We start from the raw sequence: 26707 nt of genomic DNA on the forward strand, positions 1-26707 counted from the left end.
TGGGCCCGAGCCAGGCACGCTGAGGCTGCAGCTGGGTGGAGGAGGGGTGCGTGAGGGGAGCTCTGGCCGTTACCCCGAAGGAAGGAAGGAGAAACTGCAGGCTGGGAGAACCAGAGCCCCTGGCAGGAAGCCTGTTTCGTGCAGAGCTGTTCCCTGGCTCTTCCTGACCTTGGCATGGGGGGTGGGGGGAGGCGGAGGGGGTGGCCCTGGAGGCTGGGCCCTGCCCTGAAGCTCTGGAAATGCAGAGTCCCTGGTCTCTGGGACAGCGGGCAGCTGGGGCCAGGGAGTCTAGGGCGGAGGTCAGGGCTGCCCTTGGGTCCACTACCCCCATCTGTGACTTGCGTTGGCCCTGGGATACAGGTGCAAGGCCTCTTCACCCAGGAAGGGAGGTGAGTGACCACCACGAGCAGCCTGCAGACATAGGTGGGCACGGGCTTTGGTCAAGGGGTGGAAGGCTGTGGTCACTCCTGCATCCCCCTGGCCACTGCTGTCTCTCTGAGGGACACCCTCCTGAGGGGTCAGTTCTGGCTGGGGTGGGTAAGGGTAGCCCTCTCAACTGTGGGACCCAAGACTCCGGCACTCACCTCATCCTCACTAGGAAATGTGAACACCCAGAGGGTCTGGGCTGTGGGAGATACACAGGGACTGGGCAGGGTGTGGGGCTGGGCTGGACCTAGGTGGGTTCGGGGGGCAGCTTAGGACACAGCATTGCCCACAGTGGTAGTTCCAGTTGTACCCACCATGATCCTGGGCCGCTGAGAATCTGTTCAGAGGATGGGCCTCCTCAAAGGAGGGGCTACAGGGGTGTGGCCTCCTCTGGGATGAGGCTGTTCCAGCAGCTTGGGACCTGGGAGGCTGTGGCTGAGTTTTATGTGAGGCCTTAGGCACTGTGGGTAGCATAAGCATAACCATAACTATAGTAACCACCATGCTCCAGACCAGTACAAATTCCCCTGCAGCATGGTGAAGTGCGGTGAGTCTCTGGTCGTCACACGTTGGAGAGGGTTGACTTACCCGGGCTCCTGGGCAGCAGCTGGCCACAGAAAGCCCTCACCGAGGGCCTTTGGGACCTGGCCTGGGTTGATGTGGGGGGTCTTCCACAGTAAGAGGGTTCCTTGCAGAATTTCCCTCCTTCCTGTCCCTCCCCAAGCATTGGGGGAGGGTCTGTGGGTTCCAGATGAAGATGGGGGACCTGGGGGCATCCTCAGCTGAGCTCCCCCTCCCCTTTCCAGGGTGCACAGCTGCCCTGGCTGCTCTCCACACGTGTGTCTCTCTGCACCTGCCCTGCGGCTCCAGGGGACATGAGAGAGGCCAGATGGTGGGTGTGCTGGGCCAGTGGCCAGGCCAGGCTGGGTAGGAGGGGCAGTGGGTCATGCGTGGTGCTCCCTCCGCTGGTGTTTGCTCAGCAGACAGCCGCGGGGGCAGCCGATGAAGTGTGTCCTGCACCGTACATGAGGCCAGCCTGTTGGGCTGTGGTCTTGGGCCCCTCAGTCATAGGTAGAATGTCCTTCACCAGCAGGCTGCTGGCTGTGGCTGGAAAACCCGACTCCAGACCAACTGTCATCTCCCCCACTAACAGCTTCTCGTGCTGTGTGTGTGACCTCGAGGCTTTAACTCACACCTTCAGGGTGGGTGCAGTCTTCCACCCAGAGCTGGCAGGGGAGGGGCTGAGCCCCTAAGGAGACAGACAGTCTCCAGGAGACCCTTGCTATCTCCACGAGCCCCAAGCCAAGCAACGTTCATATGTGAAACACCCCCGTGCTCGGGGCTGGCGCTGTGGCATAGTGGGTAAAGTCGGCACCTGCCATGCCAGCAGCCCATGTGGTCGCCGGTTGGAGTCCTGGCTGCTGCACTCCTAATCCAGCTCTCTGCTGTGGCTGGGAAAGCAACAGAAGATGGCCCAAGTCCTTGGACCTCTGCACCCGCATGGGAGACCTGAAGAGGCTTCTGGCTCCTGACTGGATCTGCCCAGCTCTGGCCGTTGCAGCCAATTGAGGAGGGATCCAGTGGATGGAAGGCCTCTCTCTCTGTGTAACTCTGACTTTCAAATAAATGAATAAATCTTTTTTTTTTTTTGACATTCAGAGTGGACAGTAAGAGAGAGAGACAGAGAGAAAGGTCTTCCTTTTGCCCTTGGTTCACCCTCCAATGGCTGCCGCGGCCGGCGCAACGTGCTGATGCTATGGCAGGAGCCAGGTGCTTCCTCCTGGTCTCCCATGGGGTGCAGAGCCCAAGTACTTGGGGCATCCTCCACTGTACTCCCGGGCCACAGCAGAGAGCTGGCCTGGAAGAGGGGCAATCCTTGCAGCGCAGTATTAGCCTATTGAGCCACGGCGCTGGCCGTGAATAAATCTGAAAAAAAGAGAAACCTCCCGTGAAATGGGCACCCCCAGAGAATGACTCAGTGAACAGACAGAAATGCCCTAAACCCAGGACACTCTCTCAGAGCCTGTGTCCTCTCGGGCACTCTGCCTCGTCTCCCCTTGGACCAGACATTTTCTCTGTCGCTTGCCAATCAAATAAAAGTTTCTGCCTCTTTGCAAATTATTTCCTGGCTTGTTATTCCTATACTAAGTTGAAGGAAGAGATCCCAGGAGACTCAATACAGCAACTCCAGCCCTCCCCTCCGGGACATCAGCTCTGACAGCTGGAGGCTCCTACCATATACCCCAGCAGCCCTGCACCGTGCTCACCCCCTTGGAGGATCCTGGTGCTTCCCCATGCAGGACTGGCGAGGGAAGAGCAAGGAGTGAGAACTGGGCCCTGGGACCCACACCCATCCACCCTGTGCAAGTCGCAGGCCTGGCATGAGCCAGAACTCATGAGCAGGGGCTCAACACAGGCCTTCTTCGTCCTCCACGTCCTCTGGAGTTGGGGCTCAGAGGCCACCCCAGGGCAGGGCTGTCCCTCTGGTGTGGGCATTAAGTCTGTGGGTGCTGGGCTGCTGGCTGTGTGAGGGATGAAGTATAGGAGCGGTAGACACTGGTGGGGTGGGCTGTAAGCCTGAGAAATTGGGATCTGCTCTGGCCCTCGAGCTGTTGAGAGTCTGGTGGGAGGTGTGGGCTCAGCCCCTGTTGGGGCAGCTGCTTTTGAGTGTGGACTGCATAGCCATGGGAACAAGGACCCGATAGGCACAGTGATCGAGGCCCTGACCCTATGGCCTGTCCTGGCAGGGCACCCTGGGGGTGTGGGGCAGTGAGAGGGACGGGCTCAGGGTGAGTGGCTGAGCTCAGCTGAGGGGCACACTGGCTGCTCCCAGATGTTCAGGGCCAGGAGCCTGTGGGCTGTAGGTCCCTGAGGGTTTTTGTGCTGGGTGCACCACTGTGGTAACTACCATAGCTACATGGTGGGTCGGCCCTTCACCAAATCCCTGTCTCTTCTCTTCTGCAAATCCATAGCTAGGTCCACCTCAGAGAAGGACCGGCTACTGGGCGGGGCCTCCTTTGCGTGGGGCTGTTCAGCAGTGTGGGAACCAGGAGGCTGTAGACTGAGTTTTATGTGTGGCCTGAGGCACTGTGCATCCCAGCTACTACCAGCATAACCACGGTGTCTCAGACCAGCACAAATTCCCCTGCAGCCCAGAGCAATGCTGTGAGTCTCTGGTCTTCATGCTTTGGAGGGGGTTGCCCTCTGCCAGGGCTCTGGGGCTGCAGCTGGCCAGAGACAGTCCTCACTGATGGCCTTTGTGGTCTGACCTGGGCTGCTGTGGGGATTTTCAACAGAGAGAGGGTCCATGCAAAATTTTCCTCCTTCCTATCCCTCTCAAAGTATTGGGGCGGGGGTCTGTAGATTGTAGTAGCAGATGGGGGACCTGGGGGCATCCTCAGCTGAGCTCCCCCTCCCCTTTCCAGGGTACACAGCTGTCCTGGCTGCTCTCCACACGTGTGTCTCTCTGCACCTGCCCTGTGGCTCCCGGGGACATGGGAGAGGCCCGATGGTGGGAATGCTGGTCTAATGGATAGGCCAGGCTGGGTGAGGGGCAGTGGATCAACTGTGGTGCCCCCTCCGCTGGTGTTTGCTCATCAGGCAGCCGCAGGGGCAGTCTATGTATTTTGTACCTTACATCAGCACTGACAGCTGGAGGCTCCCACCACATCGCCAGCAGTCCTGTACCGTCTCATCCCCTCGGAGGTTCTGTTAGGTAGGAAGTCAGATTATGTGTGTGTGACAAAGACCTAAAGAGCTGACATCTAGGTCCAGCATATGTATCTCAAAGTCTTCTCGAAAACCTGCCAGGCGGGGGTCCCACCCTTCTGCCTTCCCTGTCTTCCCACCCTTCCCCCTGTCTTCAGGGGGAAAACTCAGATAGGAGTTTTTCATATTTACATCCAAAAAGTCCTTTGTTCCAGCAGGAGCAGAGGTGGGGAGGCGAGACCGAGCCCCTTAAAAACCCCGGCCTCAACCAGACTGCGCGCTCAGCCCTCTCCCTCTCTGCTGAGCCGCCCGCCTGCCTCCCCAGGTGTACTCTCTCCACTCAACCATGTAACCTCGCTCTCCCCCAGTCTGAGTGACTGGGCACTCTCTTTTAGGTTCTGTCTGGAGTGGTGCCCATCCATTCCTACGGATGTCCCTACCCTAATAAATCTTGGTATTTGTTTTCCACTTACTCTCTGTCTCACACCTGAATTCTTTCTTGCGCAAAGACAAGAGCCCTGCCATTCTATGGTAACAGTTCCTGGTGCTTCCTCATACAGGGCTGATGAGGGAAGAGCAGAGGGAGTGAGAACTGGGGCCTGGGGCACCCAGGGGACCCATCCTTTCTGTGCAAGCCGTGGGCCCTGGGATGAGCTGGAACCCAGGAGCAGGAGCTCAACAAAGGCCTTCTTCGTCCTCCACGTCCTCTGGAGTTGGGACTCAGAGGCCACCCCAGGGCAGGGCTGCCCCTCTGGTGTGGGCATCATGTTTGTGGGGGCTGGGCTGCTGGCTGTGTGAGGGGTGAAGGACAGGAGAGGTGAACACTGGTGGGGGTGGACTCTAAGCCTGAGCAATTGGGGTCTGCTCTGGCCCGGTGGGGGTGGACTCTAAGCCTGAGAAATTGGGGTCTGCTCTGGCCCCCGAGCTGTTGAGAGTCTGGTGGTAGGGGGTGGGCTCAGCCCCTGTATGTGCAGCTGGTTTTGAGTGTGAACCCCATAGCCATGGGAACCAGGACCCCATAGGCACAGTGATAGAGACCTTGACCCTATGGCCTGTTCTGGCTGGGCACCCTGGGGGTGTGGGGCAGTGAGAGGGATGGCCTCAGGGTGAGGGGCTGAGCTCAGCTGAGGGGCACACTGGCTGCTCCCAGATGTTCAGGCTGTCAGCGAGGAGCCTGTGGGCTGCAGGTCCCTGAGGGTTTTGTGCTGGGTGCACTATTGTGGTAATCACCATAGTCATCGTAGCTACACGGTGGGTCGGCCCTTCACAAAATCCCTGCCTCCTCGTCCTCTGCCAAGACCACAGCCCCGAGCTCAGCTCACTGTTCCCGCGTCTTCCGTGCAGCTCTCCAACTGGAATGTGATCCTCAGCGAGTCTGATCTGGATGGAGTCGACGTGGATGTCTGTGTTGGACTTGTTTTTTACTTCTTCGACCAGCACTGAAAGTGAAGCCACCATGCCACTCCGTGTGACACTGTCCTGTGCTGCCATCACGTTTGCTCTGCCACCGTGAGACTTAGTAGCACCTGCTCTGCCTCGGGCGGACGTCTGATTTGCTTCCAGTTTGGGGTTCCCCACATAGGCAGCTCCAGCTTCTCTGTCCATGAGGTTCTTGGCTCCCAAGCTTTTGCTAATGTTTGAACCTCAGTATTTTTTGGAAATATTTTATTTTTTAATTTTATAAATGGTTGATCTAATTGTTTGAGAGTATTGTTACAGACAGAGAGGTAGAGACACACACAGAGAGAGCGAAATCTTCCATTTACTGGTTCACTCCCCAGATGGCCTTTAGGGCCAGAGCTGGGCTGATCTGAAGTCAGGGGCCAGGAAATCCTTCTGGGTCTCCTATGTGGATGCAGTGGCTCAAGCAGTTGGGACGTCCTGCACTGCTTTCCCAGGACATCAGCAGGAGCTGGATCAGAGGTGGAGCAGCCAGGACTGCAAGTGGCACCTGTCTATGGGATGCCAGTGCCCAGGCCGGAGCCACACTTTGTTGCTTCTCTCCTCCTGGCCGGCAGTATCTGTTTCATCTCTTTAATTCTGTCACATTCTTCCTCTCTCCCCTGCACTTTTTTTTTTTTAAATTTATTTATTCATTTTAAAGGCAGAGTTACAGAGAAAGAGAGAATGAGAGAGAGAGAGGTCTTCTATCCCCTGGTTCACTCCCCAGTTGGCTGCTAGTTCCGGAACTGCACCGATCCTAAGTCGCGTCCCCCATGTCGGGGTAGGGGCCTAAGGACTTGGGCCATCTTCTACTGCTTTCCCAGGCTACAGCAGAGAGCTGGACTGGAAGTGGAGCAACCAGGACTTGTACTGGAACCCGTACGGGTTGCCGGCACTGCAGGCTCAGTTTTACCAGCTATGTCACAGCGCCGACCCCACCAATGTCCTTTTGTGATGTCTTATTTTTAATTTTTCTTCTGTTTTTTTTTTTTTCCTACTGCTCTTCCTGAAGTGTTTTTTTTTGTCTCCAATTAGGTTGGGGCAGACCACACTCATCTACTGGGTCCAGACCTCGCTCCCATATTTTCTATCTAACTTTGAATAAATGAATGGTGTTCTTATCTGGACTTGCTACTATGTCTCCACTTAGAATTTTATCTCTGGGTGAGACTAGGACCTGCAGAGGGCATTAGATTCCTTGTCCAGGGCAATTCTGGGCATCGAGAGAGACCCCTAGAAGGCTGTCTGAGCGCGCGTTCTGGGTCCCAGCCGCCTGTGCTGTGTCCGTCCTGCCCTTCCTCTCTGCACAGCGCTGGGCCTGAGCCAGGCACGCTGAGGCTGCAGCTGGGTGGAGGAGGGGTGCGTGAGGGGAGCTCTGGCCGTTACCCCGAAGGAAGGAAGGAGAAACTGCAGGCTGGGAGAACCAGAGCCCCTGGCAGGAAGCCTGTTTCGTGCAGAGCTGTTCCCTGGCTCTTCCTGACCTTGGCATGGGGGGTGGGGGGAGGCGGAGGGGGCGGCCCTGGAGGCTGGGCCCTGCCCTGAAGCTCTGGAAATGCAGAGTCCCTGGTCTCCGGGACAGCGGGCAGCTGGGGCCAGGGAGTCTAGGGCGGAGGTCAGGGCTGCCCTTGGGTCCACTACCCCCATCTGTGGTTTGCGCTGGCCCTGAGACATAGGTGCAAGGCCTCTTCACCCAGGAAGGGAGGTGAGTGACCCACACAGGTGGGCACGGGTTTGGGTCGGGGACGGGAAGGCTTGTGCTGGTTTCTGAGGTGCCTCTGAAGTCCCCAGCCCAGACTCTCTCTGTCTGTCCGGGTAGGCTTGGCAGTTGCAAGTGGCTTAGGTAATGGGGTGGGGGACACCATGGGGCCCTCTATAGAGGACCGCCCTGGAGGACCCCCATGTTGAGGGGCCCGGGCTCTGGCTGCTGCTTTGGGGCCCCATCCTTATGGTGTTGCCTCAACCTAGGTGCTCGGAGCTGGGGCTAAGGGCTGGTGGGCAGCCTGTCAGAGGGCTCTGTTCTCTGGTGCCTGGCTTTTGTTGACCTGACATTCTGGAAAGTCCTGTGTTCCACCAGCTCCCCATGAGTTCCCAGCTCCCACCCTGATTGAGGTAGATACTGGAGGGGTCCAGGTTACTATGGGCTCATGGGCAGAATCTGTCACTTCTCCAGGGTTGGGGTGTCTGCTCCTGCAGTTGGCTGTGGTTGTCATGGGGGTCATGCCTGCTTCCCCTGGCCACTGCTGTCTCCCTGAGGCATACCTCCTGAGGGGTCAGTTCTGGCTGGGGTGGGTAAGGGTAGCCCTCTCAACTGTGGGACCCAAGACTCCTGCACTCACCTCATCCTAACTAGGAAATGCGAACACCCAGAGGGTCTGAGCTGTGGGAGATACGCAGGGACCGGGCAGGGCGTGGGCTGTGCTGGGCCTAGGTGGCTGTGGAGGCAGCTTGGGACACAGTATTGCCCACAGTGGTAGTTCCAGTTATACCCACTGTGATCCCGGCCACTCAGAATCTCAGAATCTGTTTAGGGCATTGGGGCCTCTTCAGAGAAGGGCGGGCTACTGGGCGGGGTCTCCTCTTTGTGGGGCTGGTCCACCAATCTGGGCTCTGGGTGGCCACGGCTCAAGTTTTATGTGTGGCCTGAGGCACTGTGCACCCCAGCCACTACTATAGTAACCACGGTGTCTCAGACCAGCGCAAATTCCCCTGCAGCCCGGTGCAGAGCTGAGGTCTCTGGTCTTCATGCTTTGGAGCCCGTTGCCTGGGAGAGGAGGGCTGGTGGACGGGGGCTGCCCCTGCCATCTGAGCACTCAGAGCCTCAATGGCGGGTGCTGCTTCCAGATCCCAGATGTCTCCTGGCACTGGGGATGCTGCCTCAAGTGTGCTGAGCGGGACCAGCTGTTGCTGTGCTGCAGTGACACAGGCACGAGCAGACAGGGACCCCTCAGCCCTGGGCTTTTCCCCCGGAGCTTAGAAGCTTCCACTCCCTGGGAAAGTGACCTCCTTAGGAGCTCTTGGCGCTGTGTGTGGGAGTGCCCATGGGAGTGGGGTCATAGCTTCAGAGGCAGCTGCCCCTATGCATGCTCTCAGGCTGGGAGCACCGGCTCCCCCAGACCAGAGTGCCCACACCTGCTTTGCTATCTCTCAGAGCTTCCGGCCAGGAGCCTCCTGCAGTGTGGAGTCCCCAGTCTGCCAGGGGTCAGCAGCTGCAACTGGCCACAGGGAGGCCTCACTGAGGGCCTCTTGCAGCAAGCTTGGTGAGCAGAGTGTGCAGGCTCAGGCGAGTAGGGTGTGCAGAGGTGGAGCCGGGCCTGCAGCCCTCCACAAAGAGAGGTTCCTGCAAAAATTCCTTCCTTCCTGTCCTCCCAAAGCATTGGGGTGGGATCTGTGGATTGCAGATGATGATGGGAAACCTGGGGGGCATCCACAGCTGAGCACCCCCTCCCCTTTCCAGGGTGCACAGCTGCCCTGGATGCTCTCCACATCTGTGTCCCTCTGCACCTGCCCTGTGGCTACTGGGGACATGGGAGAGGCCAGATGGTGGGTGTGTCTGACCAGTGGCCAGGCCAGGCTGGGTAGGAGGGGCAGTGGGTCATGCGTGGTGCCCCCTCCGCTGGTGTTTACTCAGCAGGCCACTGCAGGGGCAGCCGATGAAGTGTGTCCTGCACCTTACACGTCAGCACTGACAGCTGGAGGCTCCTACCACATCCCCAAGCAGCCCTGCACCATGCTCACCCCCTCTGAGGATCCTGGTGCTTCCCCATGCAGGGCTGACGAGGGAAGAGCAGGGGGAGTGAGAACTGGGCCCTGGGACCCACACCCATCCACCCTGTGCAAATCGCTGGAACCCATGAGCAGGGGCTCAACACAGGCCTTCTTCGTCCTCCACGTCCTCTGGAGTTGGGGCTCAGAGGCCACCCCAGGGCAGGGCTGCCCCTCTGGTGTGGGCACCAAGTTTGTGGGGGCTGGGCTGCTGGCTGTGTGAGGGGTGTAGGACGGGAGGATAGACACTGGTGGGGTGGGCTCTAAGCCTGAGAAATTGGGGTCTTCTCTGGCCCCCGAGCTGTTGAGGGTCTGGTGGGAGGGGGTGGGCTCAGCCCCTGTATGTGCAGCTGGTTTTGAGTGTGAACCCCATAGCCATGGGAACCAGGACCCCATAGGCACAGTGATAGAGACCTTGACCCTATGGCCTGTTCTGGCTGGGCACCCTGGGGGTGTGGGGCAGTGAGAGGGATGGCCTCAGGGTGAGGGGCTGAGCTCAGCTGAGGGGCACACTGGCTGCTCCCAGATGTTCAGGCTGTCAGCGAGGAGCCTGTGGGCTGCAGGTCCCTGAGGGTTTTTGTGCTGGGTGCACCACTGTGGTAATCACCATAGTCATCGTAGCTACACGGTGGGTTGGCCCTTCACAAAATCCCTGCCTCCTTGTCCTCTGCCAAAACCACAGCCCCGAGCTCAGCTCACTGTTCCTGCGTCTTCCCTGCAGCTCTCCAACCGGGAATGTGATCCTCAGCGAGTCTGATCTGGACGGAGTTGACGTGGATGTCTGTGTTGGACTTGTTTTTTACTTCTTTGACCAGCACTGAAAGCGAAGCCACCATGCCACTCCGTGTGACACTGTCCTGTGCTGCCATCACGTTTGCTCTGCCACCGTGAGACTTAGTAGCACCTGCTCTGCCTTGGGCTCATGTCTGATTTGCTTCCAGTTTGGGGTTCCCCACTTAGGCAGCCCCAGCTTCTCTGTCCATGAGGTTCTTGGTTTCCAAGCTCTTGCTAACGTTGAAGCCCAGTATTTTTTGGAAATGTTTTTTTTTTTTAATTTTTAAGAATATTTTTTATTTGAGAGGAAGAATTATAGAAAGAGATTTTCATCTGTTGGTTCAATCCCTATATGGCCAAAACATCTGGAGCTGGGCATATCCGAAGTGAAGAGCCAGGAGCTTCTTCCAGTCTCCCACATCGGTGCAGTTCGGACATCCTCTGCTGCTTTCCTAGGCCATCCGCAGGGAGCTGCATCAGAAGTGGAGCTGCTGGGACTTGAACTGATGCCCATGTGGTGTTCTAGCGCTGCAGGCAGAGGCTTAACCTACTATTCCACAGCTCCAGTCCCTGAAGCCCAGTCTTGCACTAAGTGTCGATGGACCAGGTAGAGCCCTGATGCCATTACTGGGTCCCAAGGTGGGGCCTTTGAGCAGTGAGTGGCTTGGGTAGGTTGCAGAGACTCGAGGAAGGTTAAGTAGGAGCCACCCACCTTCGCTCTGCTCCCCGTCTGCCAGCGTTGGACTGGGGGCATCGGTGCAGTCAGCCCAGATGGACCTTCCCTACTCCAGGGAGGTTCCCTGGGGCGTTCTAGCTGGAGGAAGGTAGGGCTGAGTGCCCAAGCGGTCTGGCCGCAGCCAGCTGTCAGCGTCCTCCAGCAGGCTTTTCTGCTGCGGGTTCTGTGTTCCGCGTTCTGCACCAGCCCTCCAGGTCTGTCTTTAGTGCTGCCTGCACCAGCATTAGGGCCCTGGGCGGACAGCAGTGCGAGAGGACGCCTCCTGCCTCTGCTCTGGGCTCTCCCTCCCAAGATCGCAGATTCTGACCCACAGCCGTCCTTCCTGGGATCCCCTTTGTGCACGAGGGGCAGCAGCTGGCCTGGCTCTGCTCGCACCACACAGTGCAGGAGCCCCTGCTCCTCTTTGCCGTCACAGCCCCTGCTCTGTGCCCTGTGGGGGCTCTGGGGGCAGGGGCACAATGGGTTTTGCATGGAGATGGGTCCCAATGGGCCTTGCTTCCTAGATGCTGGGCCCCCCAGCCTGGAGAGCACGTGTGTGTGGGAGGGGCTTTTGGACCGGGGCTGTGTCACTGTGGTATATAATAACCACTACTACTAGTATATGCCACAGTGGCACACACCCCGACAAAATCCCCCGTTTCCCCTCACTGGAGATTCTGCAGCTCCAGCGGCTTCTCTCAGGGAAGACAGCTGCAGCCCTCTGCAGGGATCCCTCGTCTGCTCCAGGTGAGCCCCGTGGGCCAGGTCTGGGTCCAGCAGGAGGCCGGGCAGTGACAAAGAAGCTCCCCTCTCCGGACAGGAGCCCCCTCCTCACTGGCCGCCCTGGTGGCCCAGGGTTTTTGTAGGAAGAGGTCTCCTGTGACGTCAGGCCTGGAAAGGCTTGGAGTCTTGCTGTTTGCATTCTGCATGGTGGGCTTCTCTTGCTTTCTTCCTGACCCTGGGTGGCTGGTGGGGATCCAGGTCTCCACCACTTCCCCAGTCGCCTCGTGTGGCTTGTGTTCTAGCCCTCGACGTTGCCATGGCCCGGCCCCTGGCGGCCAGGCCTGGGGACGCTGTGGCCCCGGCTTCGGTTTCTCTTCCTTGGACACATGTGCATGTCTCTGGAGATGTCATCCCAGCCCCAGAGAGAGACAGGTCTCTGCCTGGCCCGCGCAGTGCTCCAGCTCACGCACACTGCCATGTGTGCCTGCACGGTTTGAGCCTTCATGCCGGCCACTCCAGCCCAGTCTCTGCAGCGGCCCCCAGAGCAACAGCAGCGCAGCCGGGGGCTCCGTGTGCCGCCCGCAGTAGGCTTGGCGAGCAGGGTGTGCAGGCTCAGGAAGGTGCAGGGCCTCCTGTGGCTGCACCGTTGGAGTCCAGGTTGGGCGCTGACTCTCACCATCCAGCTGCCTCTCGCAGGTGTTTTCTGTGTGCTGCTGGCTTCCTGCTTTAGTGGCACAAGACCCAGGACACTCGCACAATGGCAAGGTAACCCTTTGCACCGCCCACAGGGTGAGCACAGGGTCCCTGGCTTTAGTCCCCGACTCCCGGCCAAGTGTTGTCTGAGATAAGCACAGTGCAAGTCAGTGAGGCGGCAGAAGCAGGCTTTTCAGGGACTACTGACAGCAGCGAGAGGTTTGGCCTCGCAGAGAGAGAGAGTGGGGCAAAGAGGGGGCTGGCGGGCGGCGTGGGGCCGTGGGGGCAGTGAACAGCTCCCGAGGCCTCCATGCCCCTGCAGGGCACCCTGCTGGCCTCTGTGGCGAGCACCTGCGGCCGGGTCAGGTCGATGGGTGGCTTCCCCTGCTCACAAGTCTGTGGCTATGGCTGAGAGAGGGAAGACAGAGTGAAGGAGGCTGAAATTGCAGATCCCTCCTGCACATGCCTACCCGGATTCAGACCCTGGCAAATGTCCCCTGCTTGGGTCATCTCCAGGACTCTCACCTCCTGGAGTGTGGTAAAATCTGGTCTTTCCGGACCCTTACATCTTTAGTCTTCAAAAATCTTGTGAGAGTTTTCAGGGTGTCAACACTCAAGAATTGTAGAGACACAGCGGATTAGGCCAGACTGTGTCTGCTGGGCTGTGTGTGCTGGGCTGTGAGGAGCTGACTGTGAGCAGCTGGGCTGTGTGTGTTGGCTGTGGGGTGCTGGCCCCTGAGCAGCTGGGCTGTGTGTGTTGGCTGTGAGGTGCTGGCTCCCCAGTGCTGGCTCCTGAACAGCTAGTCTCTTTGTGCTGGCTGTGAGGTGCTAGCCCCTAGGTGCTGACTCCTGAGCAGCTGGGCTGTATGTGCTGGCTGTGAGGTGCTGGCCCCTGAGCAGCTGGGCTGTGTGTGCTGGCTGTGAGGTGCTGGCTCCTAAGTGCTGGTCTTTGCAGTGGCAGGTTGCTCATCCCTGTGGACACTCTGCCTCTGAGAATTCTATGGACCAGGACCTGTGGGTGCAGAGAGTGCTGTGTCATGTCCTTGCCCCTCCCAAGCTCAAGGCTCCCAGGTCCTCTGCTGCAGACCCCTTGGCCACCCTGCATGGACACTGAGGCTGTGTTCTCACTGCTGTGTCCAGGCGTTGACTTCTGTGTCAAGTGCAGTCTGCGTTTTTCCAGGTTCCTGTGTGGCTGTGTTGGACTCACTGTTCTAGGCAGGCTCATGAGCTGTCTTTCAGTGGAAATCCTGGTAAATGGGACCCTTCCCAGCAGGGCCCCTGCCCTGAGCCCTGGGCCTCAGTGTCCAAGGGACTCAGCCTTCCCTGGGTGAGGACTGCAGGCCTCACCCGCTATTCAACGCGGTCTCTCCAGGTGGTCCAAGGCTCTTGTCTTTGGGCTCAGCCCTGAGACGCACAGAGTTCTGCTTCAGCCTCTCAGGCCTCTGTTTGTGGGTCAGTGACACAGCCCTGGCACCCAGCCCTGGCACCCGGCCCAGCCCCTCCAGTCCTCAGTGGGTTGAAGCTCTGCTGCCCTCTCCTGACTCTGGCCTCACCTGGAGGTCTTGGCCCCTCTCACTGCAGGCTCCCTGCACCAGCCCGGGACACACTCTTTGTCCAGGGACAAGATACAGCACGGAGACTCTCCTCTCTCCAGTAGGGTGGACACTTCCCTGAGGCTCTTGGTGGGGTCTCCGGGCCTCCACACCTACATCCCAAGGTAAAAGCCCTGTGTCCATCAGCTGCCCAGGTCCTGTTGTTGGCCCCTCCAAGCCGGGGACAGGAGCAGGACCCCAGCTCCTGCTCTGTGGCTGTCACTGGATGGAGTCACAGCTCACATTTTCCAGAGTCGTGCAGGGGCTGGCTTCCTTTTCAGGTTTTGGAGCCAGTGAGTATGTGCCCAGGGCATGTGTCAGCCATGGCAGGTGTGAGTGGTCAGAGCACAGGGAAGGACCACCCAGCAGTTGAGCCATGGGCATGGGACCCAAGGCTGTGAGGGGAGCCAGCAGCACCTTGGAGAGACCAGAGCCAACTCCCCAACTCCTAGGGCCCCCTCAGGAGTGGTACTGCCCCAAGGAGGTCAGTGCCTGACGGAAACAAAGCCCCCAGCTCAGGGGATGTAGAAAGGGAGTCTGACCCTAGCGGGTGTCTGACCATGGGACAAGAGGTCAGATGCTGCCGAGAGCTGAGTTGGGTGTGAGAGTGAGGGTGGCATGGGTGTGGGTGGTGGTGGTGTGGATGTGGGTTGGGTGGTCTGGGTGTGGGTAAGATTTTGCCAGTTGTATGGGGTCAGGTGCTGGCTCTGAGTGACAGCTCTCGGGGCCTGCACGGTGTGCCGTGGCTGTCCTCACCATGGGCACAGAGGGCTCTGGATGTCAGAGAATCCCACAGGGCCAAGGCCCAGCTGTTGCAGGTAGGCCCTGGAGAGTTGCCTACACAGTCCACATCCTCTCCCGGCCTCCACGGGGCCTCTGTCCATGCTGTCTTTCATGGTCCCATCCAGAGGGACGCTGAGACTACTTTACTTCCTCATGTTGGTTCTCCATCTCTCCACGCAAAGACGCCTTCTCCCTGGGAGGGCGCTGTCTCAGGTCCTAGGACAAGGACCCAGACCCTATGGGGGCCCCTCAGCCCTATTGCCCTGGACAAGCTGGTGGAGCCAGGCCCTCTTCTGCCACACCAGATCCCAGCTGGATCCTGTTCCCTCTGCTTCCCGTGCACTGGGAGCACCTGTACCCCATGGAGGGCATCATAGCCCACTCGGCCCAGGGGCAGTGGGAGGCTAGGCTGATGCAGTCCCAGCCACCTGAGTCTGCCCTGGGTGGGGCTCAGGGGAAGGCTTGCCCCAAGCCCCTCAACCTCTCGCCCTCTGTCAGGGATGGTCCTGACCCCAGAGGGCTGCCCCCTGGGCTCTGTGTGGCACTGTGCAGTTCCAAGGCTCACCCTTCCCCCTGAGGTTGGGGGAGTTAGGCCTGTAGCACAGGGCAGGCCACTGCACATGCCACACGCCGCCCTGGCTGTCATGAATCTCCACACAGGACTTGTCTGTCTCACCCCCCACTGAGCAGTGCACCTGTGGGCTCTCCCCTGGGCTGGGTCTCGCAGCTCCCCAGGTCCATGCAGGGGCCAGGGCAGGCCGAGAGGCAGTTGGAGGTTTCCTTTGTTTCCCTGGATCCACACGCAGCAGTGAGCACTGGGGGCTGCTGTCCTTGAGTCCTCAGGGCTCTGGATGTGTCCTGGGCCTTGGCCACACCTGGTGGCTGCTCCTGGCTCTGCTGTTTTGTCAGTGGCACTGGGACGTGGCCCTCCTTATAGTCTGCACAGTAGGGAGGCCCCTCCATAGAGCTGCAAGCTACCCACCAGGCCCATGAGGGAGCCCCTGACACGGGCGGAGGCAGGTGGCTTTGACCCTGTTTGCATGTCTCCATCTTGTTTCCCCTCTGCAGGAGGAATTTCTCCTGTTCTAGCAGAGAGAGGACACCGTGGCCATGCACTCACACACACAAGTCTGACCTGGAGCAGAGGCCACTTACCGCGGGCGTGGAACAGATGCTGCTCGGAGCCTGGGGACAAGGTCAGCCAACCCAGATCCAGCACTTTGAGTCTCCCTGGGTCTCCAACTGCCCATCCATCTCTTTTGGCTGGGAGCCCGGGGGTCCAGGGTATCCTCAGTGAGATCTCCTGACCCTGTGGTCACTCATTGCCAAACCCTGTCCCTGCTGAGGTGCCAGGCAAAGGTATTCATGCATCTCAATTCTAGCTGCACGAAACGGGAGGAGAGCCTTCCCTGTGGATGCGCACGAAGCAAAGCTGCCCACGGCGCTGTCCCTGGCCATGGTGAGGGCCATCTCATGGTTCGGGCTTGGGCTTTCCTGCAGTGGCCTCCCTGGTGGTCTCTCTTTTACTGTCTTGGGAGGGCTGGGAAGGGTGCTGGTCTCAGGGGTGGTCCTATCTCTTCAGGCATGAGGACCTCAGCTTGAGACCACGCCTGTGCTTTCTTATCTCTCCCTTTCCCTGTCCAGAAGTGGATGTTTTTCCTGGCAGCAAAGAGATGGATCTTGGTTTTCTTTGCTCTTCTCTTTGGTGGGTGGGGTGGGTTGGCCAGGGGAAAGGGAGACACAGGATTTCACAGAGATCTTCTTGCAAGTGTCGTTCTCCTGCTTTCTGTAGTTTTCTCTTGGGCTGCTTATTGCTTAGTGCTGACTTTAGTTATTTTTTTTAAAGATTTATTTATTTATTTGAAAGTCAGAGCTACACACAGAGAGGAGATGCAGAGAAAGAGGTCTTCCATCCGCTGGTTCACTCCCCATTTGGCTGCAACAGCTGGAGCTGGGCCAATCTGAAGCCAGGAGCCAGGAGCCAGGAGCCAGGAGCTTCTTCTGGTCTCCCACGTGGGTGCAGGGGCCAAGCACTTGGGCCATCTTCTACTGCTTTCCCAGGCCATAGTAGAGGGCTGGATTGGAAATGGAGCAGCCGGGACTTGAAAAGTGCCCCTATGGAATGCTGGGACTGCAAGCAGCAGCTTTACCCGCTACGCCACACTGTGGGCCCTAGTCTTCCTAAGCTCTGGGTGCAAGTGCTTCTTGAGATGTGTCCTTCCCCTCCTTCCGTTTCCATCACAGTGTCATTCACACGCTGAAGCTTGGAATAATAAGGAAGTTGCATTTATTCATATTTTTTCCTTTATAAAGGGTATGTTGGGGTTGTAGCTAAGACCTTAAAGGGAACTAAAGGACACCCAGGATTTTCTCCACGGCTTCCTCTAGAAATTGTGTTGATGTGTGTTGCACAAGAGGTGTGTAATCCATTTTGAGTTGATCTCTGTAGAAATCATAGCGTTTTAATGGTTTTTCTTGTTTGTTGTTGTTTTAATACTCTCTGTTGAAAAGATTATCTTTTTTTACGCCACTAAGTTCCCTGTGCTTCTTTTCAAAGACCTGCCTGCATTCACTCATCCTGAGTATGGACCTAGAGATGGAAGTGCTGGGTGACACTGCAGTACTTTTGCTTTTGGGGAAGCCCCATTATCCTTCCACTATGGTTGGAGCATTTTACAATGCACTGTGGGGAGTAAGCCCACTTGAGACCGCCCCAGAAACATGGAGGGAGCAGAAAGCCAGGTAAGTGGTGAGCAGCAGGTGCAAGCAGGCTCCTCCCTCAGAGACTCAGCCTTTGTATCCCCGCCATGTGGATGTCCCTTCTTCCGGTTTCCGGATGGATCCGTGCACATGACGGGCTGCTCAAATTTCAGGTCTGCTGAGAGAATAGGTCAGGCCATTGTCCTCCTGGCACCCAAGGACACTGACCACAGCTGTCCTTCATGAACCTTAATCCCAAAGTGTGGGGCAAATGCTCAGACCCGACTGCTTTCAAACGCCAGCTCTTGGCAGCTGCTTAGGTGCTGACAACTCAGACAAAGCGTCTGCGGGTTGTGTGTTCTGGAGAGCAGGAGCCGGGTTGTCCTGTGTCCAGCTTCGCCCAAGCCCTACCCTGAGCCCCTCCAAGGCATTTGCAGGTTTGAATGAATGCTTCTTCTCCAGGGAAAGCAAGCATTTCTCAGGGGTGCTAGGCGACTTCTTCGCAGGAACTGCAGAGGCAGAAGAATCTCAACTCCAGTCCTCTTGCAGCCTGAGATCTGGGGTTTCAAGAGAGAAAGCAGCTTATCTATCAAGGAGGGCAGCTTATCCATCAAGCAGAAGCAACTGCACTTTTGCCAAGACGCAGACCTCTCCTCCAGTGACCACAGCTTGCCCTGAGGTGGGCCTGGGCTTAGTGATTCCTGAGCTCCCTCTGGGGGTCCTGGGAGCCCCTGGTCATTTCCTGCAAGTTGGGGGTCAGGGGAGTGAGTAGTGTGACACAGAGGTCAGGATGCTGCTTGGGACACCTGCGTCCTGGTTCAGTCTCGGCCTCTCTGGTTCTGTTCCTGCTTTTCACCAATGTGCACCCTGGGAGACAATGAGTATTGGCTCAAACTCTGGGTCCTCCTTGCCAATACGGGAAATCTGGGCTGACTTCTAGGCTCCTGTCTTTTGGTTTGCTCACTCTTGGCTGTTGTGAGCACGTGGGGAGGGAATTATGGATATAAAATTTCTCTCTCTCTCTCTGCCTTTATGTCTCTTTCAAATAAAATGAAAATAAATGAAGATTTAAAAATCATCGCCTGTAGATTCCTATTATTATGTACGAATGTCTACATTCAACTGTTTTCCATAAACAGCCTAACTTTCTGTTGCCGTGTTCACTGTGAATAACATGCCCTGGGACTGGTAATGTGAGATATTCAATGTTACTCTGATTTTATCCTTACTTATGTTGTGGATGACTCTTCACGAGTTTCCCAAGATCAGGTAGGTGGGAAGCCCCCAGGCCACAGTGACCCTGTGTCTTGCTTAATTCCATGTCTGTACCATCTCAAAACGGGGCACGGTGGCCAAGGGTCTGCAGCAACCCAATAGCCTGCTGCTGAACTTTCTCTCCACGGACTTCCACCTGGGCTGAGGTGTTGATAGACACAGAGCAAGAAGCCCGGGCAATGGCACAGACCCTGCCAGCCACAAAACCTCATGGAAGTCAAACACTGCTCTGTGAGGGCTACAGCAGTCTCCACTTCAGTGCCAGTGTTTGAGGTCCATTGCAGAGGACCTGTGGGTGTGCTGCCCTGCCCGCCGGGCTACAGGGCACAGCGCAGGCAACTTGAGGAACAAGCCTAACGGAGCACACCGAGTATGGGGACACTGGAAGTTCCTGTGAGCTCACACTTGAAAATTATCTGAGACACATGACCGTGGATGAGGGGCAGGGCAAGGCATGGGACATCAGAACATTTTCCAGTGGTGAGGTGAGTTATGCCCACTGGATACATCAGGTCTGAAAGGTACCCAGTGCCTAAAGGGGTCACTGCAATCCATGGCACCTGGGAAATCCTGTACCCGGTGATGAATGGATCACCCGATCCATGGCGCCATGGGAAATTTTGTACTTGGTGCCTGAAGGGGTCACCATGATCCATGGCACCTGGTAAGGCAAATCCAGCAGCTGGTCAGTCAGGTTGAGGAGGCCAGAGTCGGCTTGACCTGAGTGAACGAGTCGTCTCCCCATCTTGTAGATGAAATGAGCAGACAAGCAAAGATGTCAGCTCCAAGGGCGGCTTTGGCTTTTACGCAGGCTGACGCAGCCACTGAGGGCGTCTCAGACCCTCTTGGGCTCTCGTGTGATGGAGTCGAGGCTTGAACCCAGACAGCTTCATGGACTTCGCAGCAACTGATCTTCATCCAGGACACCACAGCTTCCAAGCTTGAAAAGACAAAGTGACTTGGGGCCAATGCTGTGGCTCACTTGGCTAATCCTCCACCTGTGGCGCCAGGTTCTAGTCCTAGTTGCTCTTCTTCTAGTCCAGCTCTCTGCTGTGGCCCGGGAGGGCAGTGGAGGATGGCCCAAGTGTTTGGGTCCTGCACCCACATGGGGGATCAGGAGAAGCACCTGGCTCCTGGCTTTGGATCGGCGCAGCGTCGGCTGTAGCAGCCATTTGTGGGGGTGAACCAACGGAAGGAAGACCTTTCTCTCTCTCTCTCTCTCTCTCTCTCTCTCTCTCACTGTCTATAAATCTGCCTGTCAAATAAATAAATAAAAAAAAAGAACAAAAAAGACGAAGTGGCGTTTCTGACTGTGGGGCAGAAGTTATGTACAGTTATTGTATCTGATTTGTCTCCGGGACACGTTTTTATTGTCTTCACTTAAAGCAATATTTGCATACTTACCTCGGGACATCAGGATTCTCCCACATCCTATTCCATAGGGACTCAACTGGAACCCACTTTGTGGGGGCTACCCTTGTCCCCAGGAGGACAAGTGCAAGGCCTTATCCCACCTCAGGCCAGTTTCTTGGCGTCGTCTGTCGGCTGTCTTCTTCAAGCTGTGGTGCCTCTTTTTGGTTTCTGCAGTAGACTGAGGACTGCAAAGCACACGCAGCTCTCACTGTAAATGAGGGATCCACCCGCTGGCTGAGCTACTTAGGAGGTGAAAGGAGCCCACTGGTGCCTCGTACAGAAGAAGGGAGTCCACATTTAGGAACAAGTCCCCTTAACCACGTCTCGGCTGTCCCAGATCTCTCTGTCCTGGTGGGGTGAACTTCTACCCACACCAAAAACGTGTCCACTGAGACAAGCAAACACTTGGAGTCCCCAGTTGTCCTAGGCATCTGAGCAAAGTCTATTTGTAGTCGTCACCTCATGTTGGGTGCCCCTTCTAGTTGACAACTTCTTGGGGCTGTTCCAAACACACAGAGAGAACAACCATGTACCGTCTGCTGCGCTACCTGCGGAGATGAGGTCACCCTGGATGGGACTCCACAAAGTCCATCAGGGAACCACACTGCGGCGTGTCCACCACACAAGTGCCCATGGAGGGTCTGACCAGGGCCTTGGCTAGAAGGAGGAGCCATGGGACTTCTATTTCCACCTGTTGATGTCATCCCTCCCATCAAACCCCTTGGCCTTTGCTCTTGCCTTGTCTTCCTTGGTATAAAGACGCTTGTGTTGGTGTAAGTCAAGTTGAAATGTCAAGGCCCAAGAATACTCTTTCCTTTAGCTGATGTTTTGGCAGACAGATTGGTGGCCTGGTTTCCTTTCGTAACCCGAGAGGCCACTTTTGGTGACTAGAACTATGCATTGCTGCCACCTGTTCTGGCTCTGCTTCAGACTGCAATAGAGTCAGGATCTCGGCTGCCTACTTAATGTCCTAAACCCTGTTGTCAGGATCCTCCTTTCCTTGCAATTATCGTGGCGAGTATGTCTAGTCACGAAGGCACATTTGTAGCCCAGGTCCATGTCTATCTTCTTTCCTTCTGCTGCCAAAGAGCTCTGATTAGAGTGACCGCTCCAGCCTTCTGGGCCAAAGTCCTGACTTAGTGTCATGGCTTCCAGTATTTGTCGTCCTGTGACCACCGCATACCTGGGCTCCAGGTCCATTCCCCATGAAACTGCTGCGGTCAGTGAAAAGGGTCAGGTCTGGCTCAGGGCGGGGTGGTCTGGCAGTGCCATTTCACGGAGAAACCAGTCTCCAAGGTCTCCAGATGGTCATGATGAGGGAGCTCATTTTCCTGGGTAGGCAGCAGAGTGGCAGGACTTGGAGTGGACACAGTCTTGAACTTCACATTTGGATTGTCTAGGAAGATAGCCCAACCATCATGCCATTGGCCAATATACCCCTTTCCACACCCAGCCAGAACACACGTCCTATAGCTACTCATTCTCACATCACGCTGTCCACATTAGGGTCGCCATGGCATGACAGTTATGGGGTTGAGAGCCTGACGGAGGTGTTGTGTCTCTTATCTGCTTTGTCGCCAGGCTATGCGTGCAGGCAGAATATTTGGCAAGTCTGGGTATCTGCCCAATGGGGTGATGAGTTGCAAAGACAGCGGTAAGCAACTCAGTCATTGTCTGAGTGTCTCCGCTGTGTTTTGGATTTGACCTTCTTCAATTTAACAGATCAGAGATGGAAAAAGACTATAGGTCCAGTAATACCCTGCTGGCTGCCTGCGCATAATTAAACGTCCTGTGGGATATTGCCCTGAGGGAAACTGCCCTGCCCTATCTACCAGTGCCCAGACAAGCTGGCTCCTTTCCTGGTTTTGAAGGGAGAAACCTACCCAGTTCCTGGGTCACAGTCAGGTTGTCTTCCTCCTGTCATGCCTTCCCAATTGGAGGAGGGTGGTGAAGAGAGGGTTTAGGAATCAAAAGCTTGGACATAGTGAAATACATCGTTTTCAGGTCTATCCTCTAAGAGAGAGAGTGGGCCAAAGGCATTTGTTTACTTCTTTTTTTTTATTTTTAACTTTTATTTAATGAATATACGTTTCCAAAGTACGAATAATGGATTACTATGGCTTCCCCCCCATACCGTCCCTCCCACCCACAACCCTCCCCTTTCCCACTCCCTCTCCCCTTCCATTCACATCAAGATTCATTTTCGATTATCTTAATATACAGAAGATCAGCTTAGTATACATTAAGTAAGGATTTCAACAGTTTGCTCCCACACAGAAACATAAAGTGAAAAATAATAGATGATTTTTTTTAATGATGATGAAATCAGATCAGACCTATTGTCATGTTTAATCCCAGTGAGAGTCAAGTTGGGAGTTGATAGTTTCTTTTCTTTTCTTTTCTTTTTTTTTCTTTTCTTTTCTTTTTTTTTTTTTTTTTACAGAGGATCAGTTTAGTATGCATTAAGTAAAGATTTCAACAGTTTGCACCCCCATAGAAACACAAAGTGAAATATATTATTTGAGTACTCGTTATAGCATTAAATCTCAATGCACAGCACATTAAGGACAGAGATCCTACATGAGGAGTAAGTGCACAGTGACTCCTGTTGTTGACTTTACCAATTGACACTCCTGTCTATGGCATCAGTAATCTCCCTATGCTCCAGTCATGAGTTTCCAAGGCTATGGAAGCCCCTTGAGTTCTCCGACTCTTATCTTGTTTAGACAAGGTCATAGTCAAAGTGGAGGTTCTCTCCTCCCTTCAGAGAAAGGTACCTCCTTCTTTGAAGACCTGTTCTTTCCACTGAGATCTCACTCACAGAGATCTTTTGCCAGAGTGTCTTGGCTTTCCATGCCTGAAATACTCTCATGGGCTTTTCAGCCAGATCTGAATGCCTTTAGGGCTGATTCTCAGGCCAGAGTGCTATTTAGGGCATCTGCCATTCTATGAGTCTGCTGAGTATCTCACTTCCCATGTTGGATCACTCTCCCCTTTATTTATTCTATCGGTTAGTGTTAGCAGGTACTAGACTTGCTTATGTGCTCCCTTTGACTCTTAGTCCTTTCATTATGATCAATTGCGAACTGAAATTGATCACTTGGACTAGTGAGATGGCATTGGTACATGCCACCTTGATGGGATTAAATTGGAGTCCCCTGGTATGTTTCTAACTCTACCATTTGGGGCAAGTCAGCTTGAGCATGTCCCAAATTGTACATCTCTTCCCTCTCTTATTCCTACTCTTATGTTTAACAGGGATCACATTTCAGTTAAATTTCAACACTTAAGAATAACTGTGTATTAATTACAGAATTAAATCAGTCATATTAAGTAGAACAGACAAAAAAACTACTAAGAGGGATAATGTATTAAGTTGTTCATTAACAGTCAGGGCTATGCTGATCAAGTCACCGTTTCCCATAGTGTCCCTTTCACTTCAACAAGTTTCCTTTTTGGTGTTCAGTCAGTTGTCACCGATCAGGGAGAACATATGGTATTTGTCCCTTTGGGACTGGCTTATTTCACTCAGCATGATGTGTTCCAGATTCCTCCATTCTGTTGCAAATGACTGGATTTCGTTGTTTCTTACTGCAGTGTAGTATTCTAAAGAGTACATATCCCATAATTTCTTTATCCAGTCTACCGTTGATGGGCATTTAGGTTGGTTCCAGGTCTTAGCTATTGTGAATTGTGCTGCAATAAACATTAGGGTGCAGACCGCTTTTTTGTTTGCCAATTTAAATTCCTTTGGGTAAATTCCAAGGAGTGGGATGGCTGGGTCGAACGGTAGGGTTATCTTCAGGTTTCTGAGGAATCTCCAGACTGATTTCCATAGTGGCTTGACCAGTTTGCATTCCCACCAACAGTGGGTTAGTGTCCCTTTTTCCCCACATCCTCGCCAGCATCTGTTGTTGGTAGATTTCTGAATGTGAGCCATTCTAACTGGGGTGAGGTGGAACCTCATTGTGGTTTTGATTTGCATTTCTCTGATTGCTAATGACCTTGAACATTTTTTCATGTGCCTGTTGGCCATTTGGATTTCCTCTTTTGAAAAATGTCTATTGAGGTCCTTGGCCCATCTCTTAATTGGGTTGTTGGTTTTGTTTTTGTGGAGTTTCTTGATCTCTTTGTAGATTCTGGTTATTAACCCTTTATCTGTTGCATAGTTTGCAAATATTTTTTCCCATTCTGATGGTTGTCTCTTCACTCTCCTGACTGTTTCTTTTGCAGTACAGAAACTTCTCAATTTGATGCAATCCCAATAGTTAATTTTGGCTTTGACTGCCTGTGCCTCCCGGGTCTTTTCCAGAAACTCTTTGCCTGTGCCAATATCTTGAAGGGTTTCTCCAATGTTCTCTAGTAACTTGATGGTGTCAGGTCGTAGATTTAGGTCTTTAATCCATGTTGAGTGGATTTTTGTGTAAGGTGTAAGGTAGGGGTCTTGCTTCATGATTCTGCACGTGGAAATCCAATTTTCCCAGCACCATTTATTGAATAGACTGTCCTTGCTCCAGGAATTAGTTTTAGATCCTTGATCAAATATAAGTTGGCTGTAGATGTTTGGGTTGATTTCTGGTATTTCAATTCTGTTCCATTGGTCTATCCTTCTGTTTCTGTACCAGTACCATGCTGTTTTGATTACAACTGCCCTGTAGTATGTCCTGAAATCTGGTATTGTGATGCCTCCAGCTTTGTTTTTGTTGTACAAGATTGCTTTAGCTATTCGAGGTCTCTTGTGCCTCCATATAAATTTCAGCACCAATTTTTCCAGATCTGAGAAGAAGGTCTTCGGTATCTTGATTGGTATTGCATTGAATCTATAAATTGCTTTTGGGAGAATGGACATTTTGATGATGTTGATTCTTCCAATCCATGAGCATGGAAGATTTTTCCATTTCTTGGTATCCTCTTCTATTTCTTTCTTTAAGGTTTTGTAATTTTCATCGTAGAGATCTTTAACGTCCTTGGTTAAGTTTATTCCAAGGTATTTGATTGTTTTTGTAGCTATTGTGAATGGGATTGATCTTAGAATTTCTTCCTCAGCCATGGCATTGTCTGTGTATACAAAGGCTGTTGATTTTTGTGCATTGATTTTATACCCTGCTACTTTGCCAAACTCTTCTATGAGTTCCAATAGTCTCTTGGTAGAGTTCTTTGGGTCCCCTAAATAAAGAATCATGTCATCTGCAAAGAGGGATAGTTTGAGTTCTTCCTTCCCAATTTGTATCCCTTTAATTTCTTTTTCTTGCCTAATAGCTCTGGCTAGAACCTCCAGAACTATATTGAATAGCAGTGGTGAGAGTGGACATCCCTGTCTGGTCCCAGATCTCAGTGGAAATGCTTCCAACTTTTCCCCATTCAATAGGATGTTGGCTGTGGGTTTTTCATAGATTGCTTTGATTGTATTGAGGAATGTTCCTTCCAAACCCAGTTTGCTTAGAGTTTTCATCATGAACGGGTGTTGTATTTTATCAAATGCTTTCTCGGCATCTATTGAGAGAATCATATGGTTTTTCTTCTGCAGTCTGTTAATGTGGTGTATCACATTGATTGTCTTGCGCACATTAAACCATCCCTGCATACCAGGGATAAATCCCACTTGGTCTGGGTGGATGATCTTTCTGATGTGTTGTTGCATTCTATTGGCGAGAATTTTATTGAGGATTTTTGCATCTATGTTCATCAGGGATATTGGTCTGTAACTCTCTTTCAGTGCTGCATCTTTTCCCGGCTTAGGAATTAAGGTGATGCTGGCTTCATAGAAAGAATTTGGGAGGATTCCCTCTTCTTCAATTGTTCTGAATAGTTTGAGAAGAATTGGAGTTAGTTCTTCTTTAAATGTCTGGTAGAATTCAGCAGTGAATCCATCTGGTCCTGGGCTTTTCTTTGTTGGGAGGGCCTTTATTACTGTTTCAATTTCTGTCTCAGTTATGGGTCTGTTTGGGTTTTCGATGTCTTCCTGGTTCAATTTAGGTAGGTTGCATGTGTCCAGGAATCTATCCATTTCTGATAGGTTTCCCTGTTTGCTGGCATACAAGTCCTTGTAGTAATTTCTGATGATTCTTTTTATTTCTGTGGTGTCTGTTGTTACATTTCCTTTTTCATCTCTGATTTTATTGATTTGGGTCTTTTCTCTTCTTTTTTTAGTTAGTTGGGCCAATGGGGTGTCAATTTTGTTTATTTTTTCAAAAAACCAGCTCCTCGTTTGGCTGATTTTTTGTAATGTTTTTCTTGATTCAATCCTGTTGATTTCTTCTCTGATTTTAATTATTTCTCTTCTCCTACTAGATTTGGGTCTGGTTTGCTGTAGGTTTTCTAGATCCTTGAGGTGAATAGAAAGCTCATCTATTTGGTGCCTTTCCAATTTCTTGATGTAGGCACCTATTGATATAAACTTTCCTCTTAACACTGCTTTTGCTGCGTCCCATAAGTTTTGGTATGTTGTGCTGTTATCCTCATTTACTTCCAGAAAGTTTTTGATTTCTCTTTTGATTTCTTCTATGACCCATTGTTCATTCAGGAGCATGTTGTTCAATCTCCATGTGTTTGCGTATGCTCTAGGGATTCCTGAGTTGTTCATTTCCAACTTCATTCCTTTATGGTCTGAGAAGCTGCATGGTATGATTCTAATTCTTTTGAATTTGCTGAGACTTGCTTTATGGCCTAGTATGTGGTCAATCCTAGAGAAGGTTCCATG

The 26707-nt window shown here is 53.7% G+C and overlaps 1 long non-coding RNA gene across 9 annotated transcripts; it reads left to right on the forward strand.

The window, feature by feature from the left end:
• Window positions 1-125: 125 nt before the first annotated feature.
• Window positions 126-18395, forward strand: LOC138847295 (uncharacterized). 9 transcript variants are annotated; one of them, XR_016226901.1, is made up of 5 exons: window positions 126-389; window positions 10061-11575; window positions 15688-15815; window positions 16002-16078; window positions 16487-18395. It is a non-coding gene; the product is annotated as an uncharacterized LOC138847295 (long non-coding RNA). The 9 variants fall into 9 exon arrangements; XR_016226902.1 differs by having other exon boundaries at window positions 16491-18395; XR_016226898.1 differs by having other exon boundaries at window positions 15688-16078.
• Window positions 18396-26707: the final 8312 nt, after the last annotated feature.

The sequence above is a fragment of the Oryctolagus cuniculus genome, chromosome 20, assembly GCF_051225735.1.
Source record: "Oryctolagus cuniculus isolate XC-2025 breed Fujian yellow rabbit chromosome 20, ASM5122573v1, whole genome shotgun sequence".
Taxonomy (NCBI): Eukaryota; Metazoa; Chordata; class Mammalia; order Lagomorpha; family Leporidae; genus Oryctolagus; species Oryctolagus cuniculus.